The sequence below is a fragment of the Argiope bruennichi genome, chromosome 10 (genome assembly GCF_947563725.1).
Source record: "Argiope bruennichi chromosome 10, qqArgBrue1.1, whole genome shotgun sequence".
Taxonomy (NCBI): Eukaryota; Metazoa; Arthropoda; class Arachnida; order Araneae; family Araneidae; genus Argiope; species Argiope bruennichi.
In genome coordinates, this window is record NC_079160.1 from 115,348,623 (window position 1) to 115,361,328 (window position 12,706).

Consider the following 12,706-nt stretch of genomic DNA (forward strand, 5'->3'; position numbering starts at 1 on the left):
TTCCTTGCTTATTGTCAAGTGCTATAGAGAAACCACACGAAAGTGGTTTTTACTACAAAGAATTTCCTCTGAAATATATAATTTAATATACTATTATGTAGCTGATATGTGAATAAATTCGAAATTGCATTATAAGCAGGTACAGAGAAAAATCAGAAAAGCTTTATTTTATTATTTTTCTTTTAACTGGAGATTAGAGAGACGTTTTATTATATAATACTTTTAGTTTGCATTTTTACTTTTTAAATAAGTATAAGAAATTAAATGCTTTTTAAATCGAACGATTCTTATTAACTTTATCTTTGTGTATATAATTCCAATTCACAAGACAAAAATATTTTTTGTGGATTGCAATACAAATTATTTAACAAAAATTGTAATCATGAATTCCAAAGAAACAGTTGCAACGCCCTCTGCGATCATCGGTACTGATATAGCAGCGATGTTCTCTGGCGTCCACTTTAGTTTTTCTTGAATATCTTTAAAACTCCCCAGTTTTTACACTGCACGCTTATATCAAATTGAAGAGAATAAAATTCCTTACATTTTCAAGCTTTTATTTTTCTTAAATTTCAAATATTTTTGCAAATACGAGTTCTAACCTAGTTTTTCGTTTTCATTAATTTGCGACCCCCTAGATCATCAAATTTGCATGTTACCTACATGAAAAAAAATCCTTTTAGAATGTGCTTTTACTTTTAAAAGAATCACAGTTGAAATATCATTTGTTATTTTTGTATTAATTTTTTACAGTTTCCAACAGTTCTCCGACTCTATATTTTTCAGTTTTCACCTACTAAATGTCGTTTGGGACCCCATGTTGTATAGTGATTCTTTATCCTCTTGATGCCTACTATCACCCCTCTGAATTTGTCGGTCGAATTTGGCAACACCCTGTATATACACATGTGCTAAATTAATCTATCTATGCACTTAACTTATACAATGAATTAGTACCTCAGTTTTTCAGATTCTTTATTTAATATTATAACTATGCAAAATGAAGTATAATTTTTCTTTCTTTTTGAAAATATTAGTTTATAATAGCTCTGGAGGCGAAAAGAATTTAACAATAATGCGTATTTAAAGATAAAAATAAAATATCTTGCTCTTTCTGAAATTCAATATCTTACTGTTTCATTGACGATTGACTTAATCAATATCCTACTTGCATTGACGATTGGAGATATGTCCCTTCTAATGAGAATCCTGCTGACCTCATCTCCAGAGGACTCGATCCTGATAAACTTCATCATTGCAAACTGTGGTTTAAAGGACCATCATTTTTGCGAGCAGTGAATACCCAAATACAGACATCTTAATCAGAGTTATTGCAGATGACTTTTCTAAAGAGTTTAAACCATCTAGTGACTCTAATTGTTTTATTAGTAATAATAATAATTTTCTTGATAATTTTCTAAAAATTAGTAATAGTTATAGTAAACGTATTCGTATTTTGAGTTATGTTCATCGAAAATTGTAAAAAGAAAGATGACAGATCAAGAGATTTTTTATCCCCTGATGAGCTCAGACAAGCCGAGCTTTCATTGGTAAGTTTAGTCCAACAAAGTGAGTTTGCCAAAGAGATGAAAGATTTAAGATGTTTAGGTGAAGTCTCAAGGCAAAGTCAGGTAAAAAATTTACATCCCTTTATTGATAAAGCAGGTATTTTAAGAGTTGGAGGACGATTGTCCAACAGTAATTTGAGCTTTGACAAAAAGTTTCCGATACTGTTACCAGGTAATCATCGGTTAACGAGATTAATAATTACTAGTTATCACATTAAGCATTTGCATATAGGACCTCAAACATTATTGTTTACTATAAGGCAGAGATTTTGGCCGATTAATGGCAGAGCTGGTTGTAGAAAGATAGTCCACGAATGTGTAACTTGTTTTAAAGCTAAACCAGTAACGTGTGACCAGCTAATGGATGACCTACCTAAAGAGCGTGTGAGTCAAAACTTTCCATTTTTGATTTCAGGAGTTGACTTTTGTGGTCATTCACACTTAAATCTAAGCACCAGCATAAAAGCACATATCAAAAAATTTATGTGGCGATATTTGTGTGCTTCGTCACAAAAACTGTGCATTTGGAGCCTGTAACAGAGTTAAGTTCTCAAGCATTTATAGCTACCCTTAAAAGGTTTTTTTCGTGTACAGGAAATGCAGTATTTTATACTCGGATAACGGGACAAACTTGTAGGGAGCGATACTGAGTTACAACGATTGTTTAAAATGGTCAACAATCCTGATGAGAGTTTAAGTGGTTACATGAGTAATGAAAGTGTAAAATGGAAAATTTTGCCTCCTAGAACCCCTAACTTTGGGAAGCTGGGGTGAGATCCTTCAAGTTTCATCTGAAAAGAGTAGTGGGTGGTCAGAAATTAACTTATGAGAGCTTTTTAACAGTAATTAATCAAATTGAATCCATTTTGAATTCTCGACCACTTACTCCTTTATCTTCGGATGTCGATGATTTGAGCGCTCTCACACCAGGCCATTTCCTGATCGGAAGACCGTTTACTGCATAGAGTCAAATTTGACAAATATATTAGAAAATAGGCTGGGTTTGTGGCAAAAAAAACCACAAAGTTTGTGCAACTAATATGGAAAAAATGGCACAATGACTATCTTACAACCTTGCATCAGAGATCGAAACGATACTTAGATAAACAAAATTTAAAGGTAGGAGACATGGTTGTAATAAAAAAAGATAGCATGGCTGTGTGCAATTGGGTAATAGGTAGAACTGTGGTGGTCTTTCCGGGAAAAGATGGCAAGATTCGTGGTGCTAATATTAAAGCAAATAAAGGAGTTTTCAAACGTCCAATTTCTAAACTTTGTATATTGCCTATTGAATAAAAACTAATAATAAAATAACTAATATTTATTCGTAATCTAAGGCATATATCGTACTTTATTTTTTTAAACTTATCAAATTTTTGTGTGTCATTTGAGATTATTCTGTCATATTATTCATTATATTATGTCATTTGAGAAACTTATTGCATTTATTGTTGTGAATTTTATATATATGTTGATTTGAGAAAGAGTACAATTTAAACAAATGTTAAAACATTGCAACGCCCGGTGGTATGTATCTGCGCATACTTCCGTCGCGCCATCTGTATGAAAAAAGAGTTTTTGTGTAAAACAGTGTGTACCATCGTCTCTCGTCAAATTATGGTGTGTCGATTAAGTGAATTACAGTCCGCAAAATGCGCATTTATTTATTGAGTTTGAGTTCTTTTCATGAGCAACGACGACAACGTTTAAACAAAAACAAAAAGAAAATATTTTCATCCTTAAATTTTAACGTATTAGTTCTTTTAAATATAGATACACGTTATATATCGATACAAGTTATATAAACATTTTAATAATTACATTATTCAGATCATAAGTTCCTTCATGAAATTTAAGAAATGTCATATTGCTATAACAAGAATACAAACTATTCGTTTCTGGAAGGGGAAAAAAAAACAAAAAAAAACTTGGGAACTCCTTTTTATTCTTTCTTTTGAAAAATATGCAATTTTGATTTTAGTCAGCATCAGAATTTTAAAAAGTATTCTGCAGTATTCATAGGAATTGCTTCTTTAAAAAAGAAGATAAAATATCATTCTGAAGAACTACATATATTTTTTAATCATTCGATGACAATTTTTTTTTTTTTTTTTTTTTGCTTTTTTGGTATTTTAACGTTAGAAAAATATACATACTTTTGCAATTCAGATATGTCCGTATTCTTTAATGTATATATTTAAAGTTAGAAAAATATAAACATAAAAATCATAGTTTACTGAGTTTTCTTCCTCCTCTGTAAAATGAATCTAGAATCCATCTAGAATAAATTCTCAAAAACTTTGTTCTGAAGCATTGACAGTGCACTATTTCTTTTTGTGTACACTACTATAAGGCAAATAGAACAATATCTTATTTGTACACTGGAAACATTTACCAGGCTTTTGTAACTTGATGATACCCCACATCTATTAAAAGGGGGGGGCTAAAATAGGCTGACCCTTATAAATTTATAGCCAGGGAAATTCAGTTGTAAAATCACTCGATCTCCTTAGTTCTTATTGGCTAAATATCTCAAGCTGTTACCAAGGGTTCGAAACAACATTTTTCAAAACAGTTATTTTTAATAAATACTATACTTTCTAAAAATATTATAACTTACTATACTATAGAAAAATAAACCTGCTTTGTATGAGGTGAGTATTGTCCTACATATTATTTTACTTTAATCTTGTATTAATTAATAGAAACATGATATATTTTAAATATATCTAAAAAAGTTTTGCAAATATAAATCCTTGTGGATGTTTATATTAAAATAGAAAAGAACATTTGTTGTATTTGAATGTACATATATATAATTGGGGATTATATATATATATATATATATATATATATATATATATAATGATATTTTAAACTCTAATTTCAATTCTAATCCATTCAATTGAAGCTTTGTAAAAATAATTGCTTCAGCGGTTCCCACGTGCTGAGTGAAGACATAGAGAATCGCTGATGTAAACAGATTCTTCTAAAGGATCCCACTGTTTCCCTTGCCAAGGTCGCCACGTGTGAGAAATTCCAATCATAAACGACACGTGTCAGAAATCTCATGTTATATAAGACCAGGCATAAAATGTTCATCAGCTTTCCATCGATTCTTTCTTTTAGTTCTCTTCTTGCCTAATCTGTTGTTGGAGCGGACGTGCCTTTTCCGCTCCTTCTTGTAAATAAATTGTGCCTTCATGGGATGGATATATCTTGCCCTGCTGCCGCCTCTGTTCACCCATTTTAAATCACTTTGAATCAAATCAATTTCATGATTCAGTAGTTGAATCACTTTTATCAATTTGATCTTATACATTTTTACATCTTTTATTTTTCATATCATTATCATTTGTTAATTTAAAACCAATTCTTGGAGGACCGGTAGCTTTTATTTCATCATCATCAAAAATTGGATAATAAGCAGCTATTTATTGAAAATAAAATTATAGCTGATCGCCTTAGTCCTCTTTTCTACTACCTGTAATTAAATTTTTAGACATATTTCAAAAACATTTATTTATTTTTTTCAAAATAAAATAAAATATACAATCTTTTTTGAGTATTACTTTTCAATCGCCAATTAAATTGTGACGTTCTTTTTTCTAAAGAAGTAACATTTCTACGAAAAGTGATAAATCGAAACAAATAATTGGATATAATTCACCAAATTATATATAATTAATCATAAACCTGTATCTGTATTAATAATATTTAAACCAGCTTTTAAAGGACATATATAGTTGATTATAATCTTTTATAGGGGAATTCATTCCATAATGACTGTCTTGATATTCTTAGCCATTTCTCATTATCCATCGTTCAGTTATATCTAAATGATCAAATACTAAATTATTTTTAGCATAAGCTTCATATTGTTTCCCACTATGGCCGTAAAGTCAATGGGTTCGCTAGTAGTGGGTGCATAATGTAACAGAATCAACAGGCCTCAATAGCGAATGATGACTTTATTAACACTATGCAGACGGCAAAACACAGCCGAGACATACACAAGCAATACATAGCAGAACACTTAGTACAAACAGGAGCACACAAGTAGTAATCAGCAACTAACAACAATCATGGCATACAAAGTGGTTAGACAGAATTCAGCAAGAAGAGGGAATCTGCGTAGCTACCCAAGCAGCAAAAGATCGTCGGCCAAGCATCGCCCCACAGAACGAGCGAGGTTGGGGCGAATACCCCTCCGATCTCGCCCTGACATTGGTCATGTCCCCCGGCGATTCGCCGCGCGGTGGTCGCCCCGGCTTGTTTTTGACGAATTTGCCGACGTGTTATTATCACGGGCGACGCATTTCGCGATCTGTTTTATCAATGGGCGACCCAATACCAATAATTTCCCCATGTGTTTTAGCAACGGGCGACCCAATACCAATCATTTCCCCATATGTTTTAGCAATGGGCGACCCAATACCAATCATTTCCCCATATGTTTTAGCAATGGGCGACCCAATACCAATCATTTCCCCATATGTTTTAGCAATGGGCGACCCAATACCAATCATTTCCCCATATGTTTTAGCAATGGGCGACCCAATACCAATTATTTCCCCATGTATTTTTGTAGTGGGCGACCCAATACCAATCATTTCCCCATGTATTTTTGCAACGAGCGACCCAATACCAATAATTTACCCATGTATTTTTGCAATGGGCGACCCAATACCAATCATTTCCTCATATATTTTAGCAATGGGCGAACAAATACCAATCATTAGGCGATTTATTTCTGAACACTTGCTGGTGTCAAATTGAAATATTAATTTAGGGGTTATTCAATTTTTTCAAACTCTAGAAACTAGTGTCATAATATTTAAAACTATTGTACTTTCAAAATTTTGTCAAGACTGAAAATACGAAATATTTTGAATAGTTTACTTTTCTTTTTTACTTATGAAGAGTTATCTTTGTTACTTATTTTAATAAATTTAAAATTCCATAAAATAATTGCTTTTGATAGAATGACATTGTCCATGATTTTCTAACAATTCTTCCAACTTTTTTTTAACTATTATTATAGCATATATTTTACCACAATCTTACCCTATAAAATGTTTAAATTACTTTTTTTTTACTGCTCTTTAAAAAAATAAACAAATGTTAAAATTATCTGAAATAATTTTAAATTTGATCACATCTATATACATATAAGATTTATTTCCTTCATTGATATTTCTTATTTATTTTCATTGTTTAATACATGGGAAGAAATGTTAACATAATCATAGTTTCAATTGTATAATTAATCAGTATAATTTTACTGATATATATAATACACCTACTTTTAAATTTCTAATATTGCCTATATCATCTATTTTTAAAAGCTGTTTCATAAAAATTCGAAACAGAAAAATATATAATTCTTATTAAAAAATATTTTCTTTACTATACACACTTTTATATTGCTTAACGTGAGCAATAAACAAATAATTTCTAAAGAATAATGAATAAAATACAAATTCCTATTTTAACACCCTAAAATTGAATGCGTTGGTTAAAAATTGTGTAAAACACTAAATTATATAATTCTTATTACATCTTTTCCCATCTTTTTTATGTTTCTTCAATAGAAAACATTTTACAAGCACAAATCAATAAGTTACTTCAAATTTCTGATATTTTCATAATTTATGTTTAGTGAGGTTTAGATTTGTAGCAAAATAACCAAATTTGATCTATGTTAAACTCTGAATATTTCACAAATATGTTTCATAAAAATTCCATGCACAAAAATGCAACGCTTCTTTCAATTTTACTGATTTTATTTACCTACAAAATTACTTCATGAAGAAATTTTATACCTCATTATAAATTTTAGTGTTAGCTAATGTCCAATAGATAACATTTACAAGCACAAATTAATAATTTACTTCAAATTTCTAATTTTTTTTTCTATGATTAGTTTGGTTTGGTTTTATGGCACAAGAACCAAATTTGATCTTTGATTAACACTGAATATTTCACAAAAATTCAATACCCAAATATATATATATATATATATATATATATCATATATCATTTTATATATATATATATATCATATATCATTTTATATATATATATATATATATATATCATATATCATTTTATATATATATATATATATCATATATCATTTTCCCATCTTTATTTTTAGGAGAAAAGAAAAACAACTATGCAAAGCAATTCATTTACAAAGACCTTCATTAAATAATATTTTAGAAATACAAAGTAAAATAATAATTTATTTGAAATTTTTTACTGAATAATTTTTACCAAGCAAAATCCTGAAATTATGACTTATAACTTACAAGAATAAATAATCACAAAGTCATTTATAAAAAAATTATTTAAACTTTATTTATTATGCAATACTTGAAAAATTTGAAATTTCTAAAAATCCACACACATTTATTAAATATTATATATGTATAACTGAATCTTCAGCTACATATAAAGAATTATATATTTATATATACATTTCACTTTTCCTTCTTGATTACATTTGATGAAGCTAGAAAACAATTATAATAATAATTGAGATTTCACTTCATTTAAAAAGTACAAATAAAACATTTGTTGACAATTGGAGATGAGTAATTAACAAGCGAAAATCTTATAGAACTTTATAAGCATAATATTTTTGTTCTGATATTGGACTGTGTAGGCAAACTTTATAATAATGTTTAGGATAATAATAATAATAAAAAAAAACTCAAACTAATAGGTGTAAAATTTATGTTACTGTTTTATGAAATGTGAAATAATTGGAAACTATTCATATAAGAGTACTCAAAAGTGCCTGCATAATCTCAAGTTTTTTTTTTTTTTTTGAAGTTTACAATAAATACATTATGCTAAACTTTTCTTTAGCCTCATGTCAAAATAAGAATAATTACACAAATGTTATTGCCATACCAAAATATAACAATGTTGTTTAATTCTTTTTTAAACTTCTTTCATAGAAAAATTTTAAATGAAAAGGAAATTTAACTAAGCTAAATAGAATTAAAATCACTTGAATTGTCACTCTGAAAAAATAATGAGATCGCCATTAAAAAAAATTATTCAAATTATATAAAGAAAAATAAAAGTTGTACAAAACAAAATTTATGCCTTTCTTATTAAGGTAAATAAATTTTCATATAAAAAAAATCAGAAATTAAAATTTACCTACTTGTTGCAATGTGATATGCTTGAATGACATTTTGAAATTTTACTACATTTTTCACGAAAAGACATTTCATGTTTCGGCACTTTATTTAACCCATACATTTGATAAATCCTTGGTTGTTTCCACTGCTCTGAGTAATTACAACTGACCAGAGAGAAATTTTGTGATTTGGAATATCTTCAATTCTAAACAAGTTCTTGGGATATAAAGTGAATTGGGATTTCACATAATTTAAACATAATTAGGAAGATCTGGTCCAGGATGGTTTATGCTGCCTCTTTCAGATTCCTTTTGAATCGCTAATAATCAAGTATGGGATTTGGGATCGGAAATCAATTTTCCGAAAAGCGGCTTTGTAATGCTTTCCATATGAGTTGGAGGCTGTACTGCAGAAATTTCTCCAGGAAATATTTTTTGCTTGTTCAATAAGTTTTTTGCAATCAGGTTTCTCTTTCTTGAAGATTTAACATCTTCTTTGCCTTACATTTTATATAACCGCAGTGATCTTACTGCTATAACTTATTTTTTATATACTTCTCCTTCCACCAGTTTGATTTCGTTGATAATAATTGTTTTTTAATTTCGAAGCTTTTTTTAAATACATTAATAATTGAATTTTGAAGCTCTAATGTGATGTCACTTAATTCTCTTAACTTTCTTGCTGTTCCAATTTTGTTTTCTAGATAATAAATTTCTTCGCCGAGTATATTGAGAAATCTAAGATGATTCCCATGACTTGTCTTGTATGTTTTCTAGAATTGATTAGCTATTGTAGATGCCACTATTGTTTGTATATATTTGGTCTCTTAAGAAAATATTTTCCAGAGCCTCCCAGTTAATTGAAGAGAAATTATTCTGATAAAATATGAGGATGTTTGAATTTTTAGAGCTACCGTATTGACTTTTGTTGCCAGTAACGCAGGTTTCAATTACGCGGAAGCAGAATTGTAGCCTTCTGGCTTGTGGAATTGTGTTTTCCATAATTTTGGAATTCCAGAAATTTTGTTATTAAAATGGTATTGTTTTGGGACTTGGATGATATTGGGCTTTTATACAGGAAGGCTAATTCGTAATTTATAATCTTTTAGTAAATTTCCGTGAAAAATGAAAGAAAAAATTTGTTCCGAATTAGAGTTGTGAGTTCCAGCTTCGAGGAACCTCAAAATTTATCATAAAAACAAAAATCATACCACAGTGGGCAGGACGAGATTAAAATTTTTAAAGGCTCTTAAGTAAAGCTAGTTTCTGCACCCATCTCAACTTTCCAATTTTTTAAAAATTGATTTCAATTTAAAATCTGTAAAATAGTTCTAATTAATAAATATTACAGCAAATTAAAAACAAAAAATTAATCGCTGGAATATTATTTTCAAATAATACATTTATATAACAAATATATTTTTTTCATAATTTTAAACCTATTTTCGAAAAAGTATTAAAAAAATAACACAACTGAAAAACTAACAGGTCTTCAACTAAAAAGTTAACTTACCAAATAAGAAAAACAAACAAATTTGAATCACACTGCTTTGCAAGTGAATTTCAAATATATATATATATATATATATATATATATATATATATATAATCAGTTTGCTCTATCCTTATAATTTCTTTTATTTTAAAATTCTTTTAAAATCATAATCGGGTTTTAATATTCAACCACTTAACTTAAATCCTAGGAATAAGTTTCCAAAAACTAAACAATATTTTTATTTTAATGAGGTCAAGTACTCAGGCACTGTAAATCATGAAATCAAATTTTCCTAAAATACATCTCAACAAATGAAATAAAATATTCGAAATCAATGTCTTTCTGAAATTATGGAGTATCTACGCAATTGCTTACTCTGTGTATACGATAATCTTGTCTGACAATCGACTGAAATTTATCAAAGAAAACGACAACTCCGTTAACATTAGTGAACAACAAAAGTTAGGCTATAGAACATTGCTGCATTTATAAATAATAAATTGAATTCGTTTGCCAAAATTAATTTTAAGATTAATGATTACGTAATTGTGATAATCAATATTGATTTCTAATTTCACAATAATGAGCTCTACAGAAAAATTAAATAATCAAAGCGAAACATTTTGATACATGTGAAAATTCAGAAACATTTCTCACATTCAAACAAATATAAAAGACTTCAATTATCAATCTTTACTAAAATGGCAAGAATTTGTATCAAACTTTTAAATAGACTTTTAATTAAATGAATAAAGTTTACTAAAGAGCGTATATAGGCAAAGAAAAAAACTTATTGCAGATGCTTAGGATAAACAATGTAGGTACATTTTTTTTTCAATAATATATACTGATAAATCTCTCATTCATGAGGATTCTCCGACATTTTTACTTCGAATTCACAAACGTGTTTGATAATATTCAATACCTTATCCTTTAATTTTGTAGAAATGGGACACATTCCTCATGAATCTTTTCAAGTCACGTTTCACACATACAGAATTTTACATAAGAGTAAGTAAAGTACACATAAGAGTAAGTAAATACACTTTCAAAATGCTCTACTCTAAACATCAAAAGCACTTGACATTTCTGATTTATGAATACTTAATAAATGTTTTTTTAAAACCTGAATATTTAGCCACAGATTTCATTGGTATTATCTTTTTCTTTCGTATGAATATGTAAGTGAGTTTTTAGATGACAATTATAAGTGAACGTTTTGCTGCAGACACCACAATTATAATAAGGTTTTCATTCGTCTGAATACGTAAATGAATTTTTAAACTGACAAATTCAGTGAACGTTTTACCACAGATCTGAATGAACGAATTGAACCTAGTTACTATTAAAAAAAAAAGGAAAAAAAAAAACCCTTTGATCATCTGTCTTTCAGATAAATCAGTATCACTATTTTTTTTTTTTTTTTGAAATAAAAATGCAAAATCACCTGTTCGTTTCATTTACATTCAAGGAATGCCGTTTTGTTTTTCTACCCTGTCCTGAATTTTTAATGATTTATATTAAATTTCACAAAAATAATTATAAATGTGTATAAACCACAAAATATAATTATAAAAATATAATTATTTATATGATTTTCAACTAAAACTAAAAAAACCCATTCTTTCAAAATATTTTATATCTGAATATACTTTTATAACTTATTCTGAACTTTTATTTAATGCCATAAACTGAAATTTAATGAAATATTTGTCATAAAACACGTTAGATAACCTTTTAACAGATTAAATAAAATCACCCTTTGAATTGATCGATATATGGAGCTAGAAAATACAGGAATCCGTTTGAAAATCATATTTTTAAAATAATAAATATTTGAACCTTTTAAAGCAAATTATACTCAGTTGTTTGCATTGAAAAAATTAAATTGATTAGTGATTTTGAATTCTTTCTTTGGAAACTGTATTCAAGATTTAAGTTAAAGTTAGTTCTTGCAGGGAACTTTGAATTTAATTACTTTTAAAGGAATCATTTTTACAATTTCAGTATATTTTCATTGAAATTATTGAATTATTTCCTTGAAATATATGTATACATGCATAATTCAGTTATCTGCTTCACAATCATAGTCAAGATAAGAAAAAAAAGGGGGGGGGGGACACGTGAGCTAAGCTTTTGCTCTTAGAGTTAAATAATAATTATAAGAAATTGAACTTATACATTTAAAAAGAAAGAATTAATTTGAAATTAAAAAGTCCGATTCTATTATATTGTATGAAAATATTTGTTGGTTAGTATGATTTTATATCTTTTCTAGAATTTATTGAGCTATGCAATTATGGAAAAGTAATTTTATTAAATATTTACTGCCAAATTGTATATTCAACACTATAATGATATACTGAAGATTACAGATTACAGGCATTATATATTCAGAAATATTATATGATTATTAGATATTTTCAAGATTCCAAGTATTTAAAAAATTTTGAACGAAGTGAATTATTTTTTGAATTAGTTTTTCAA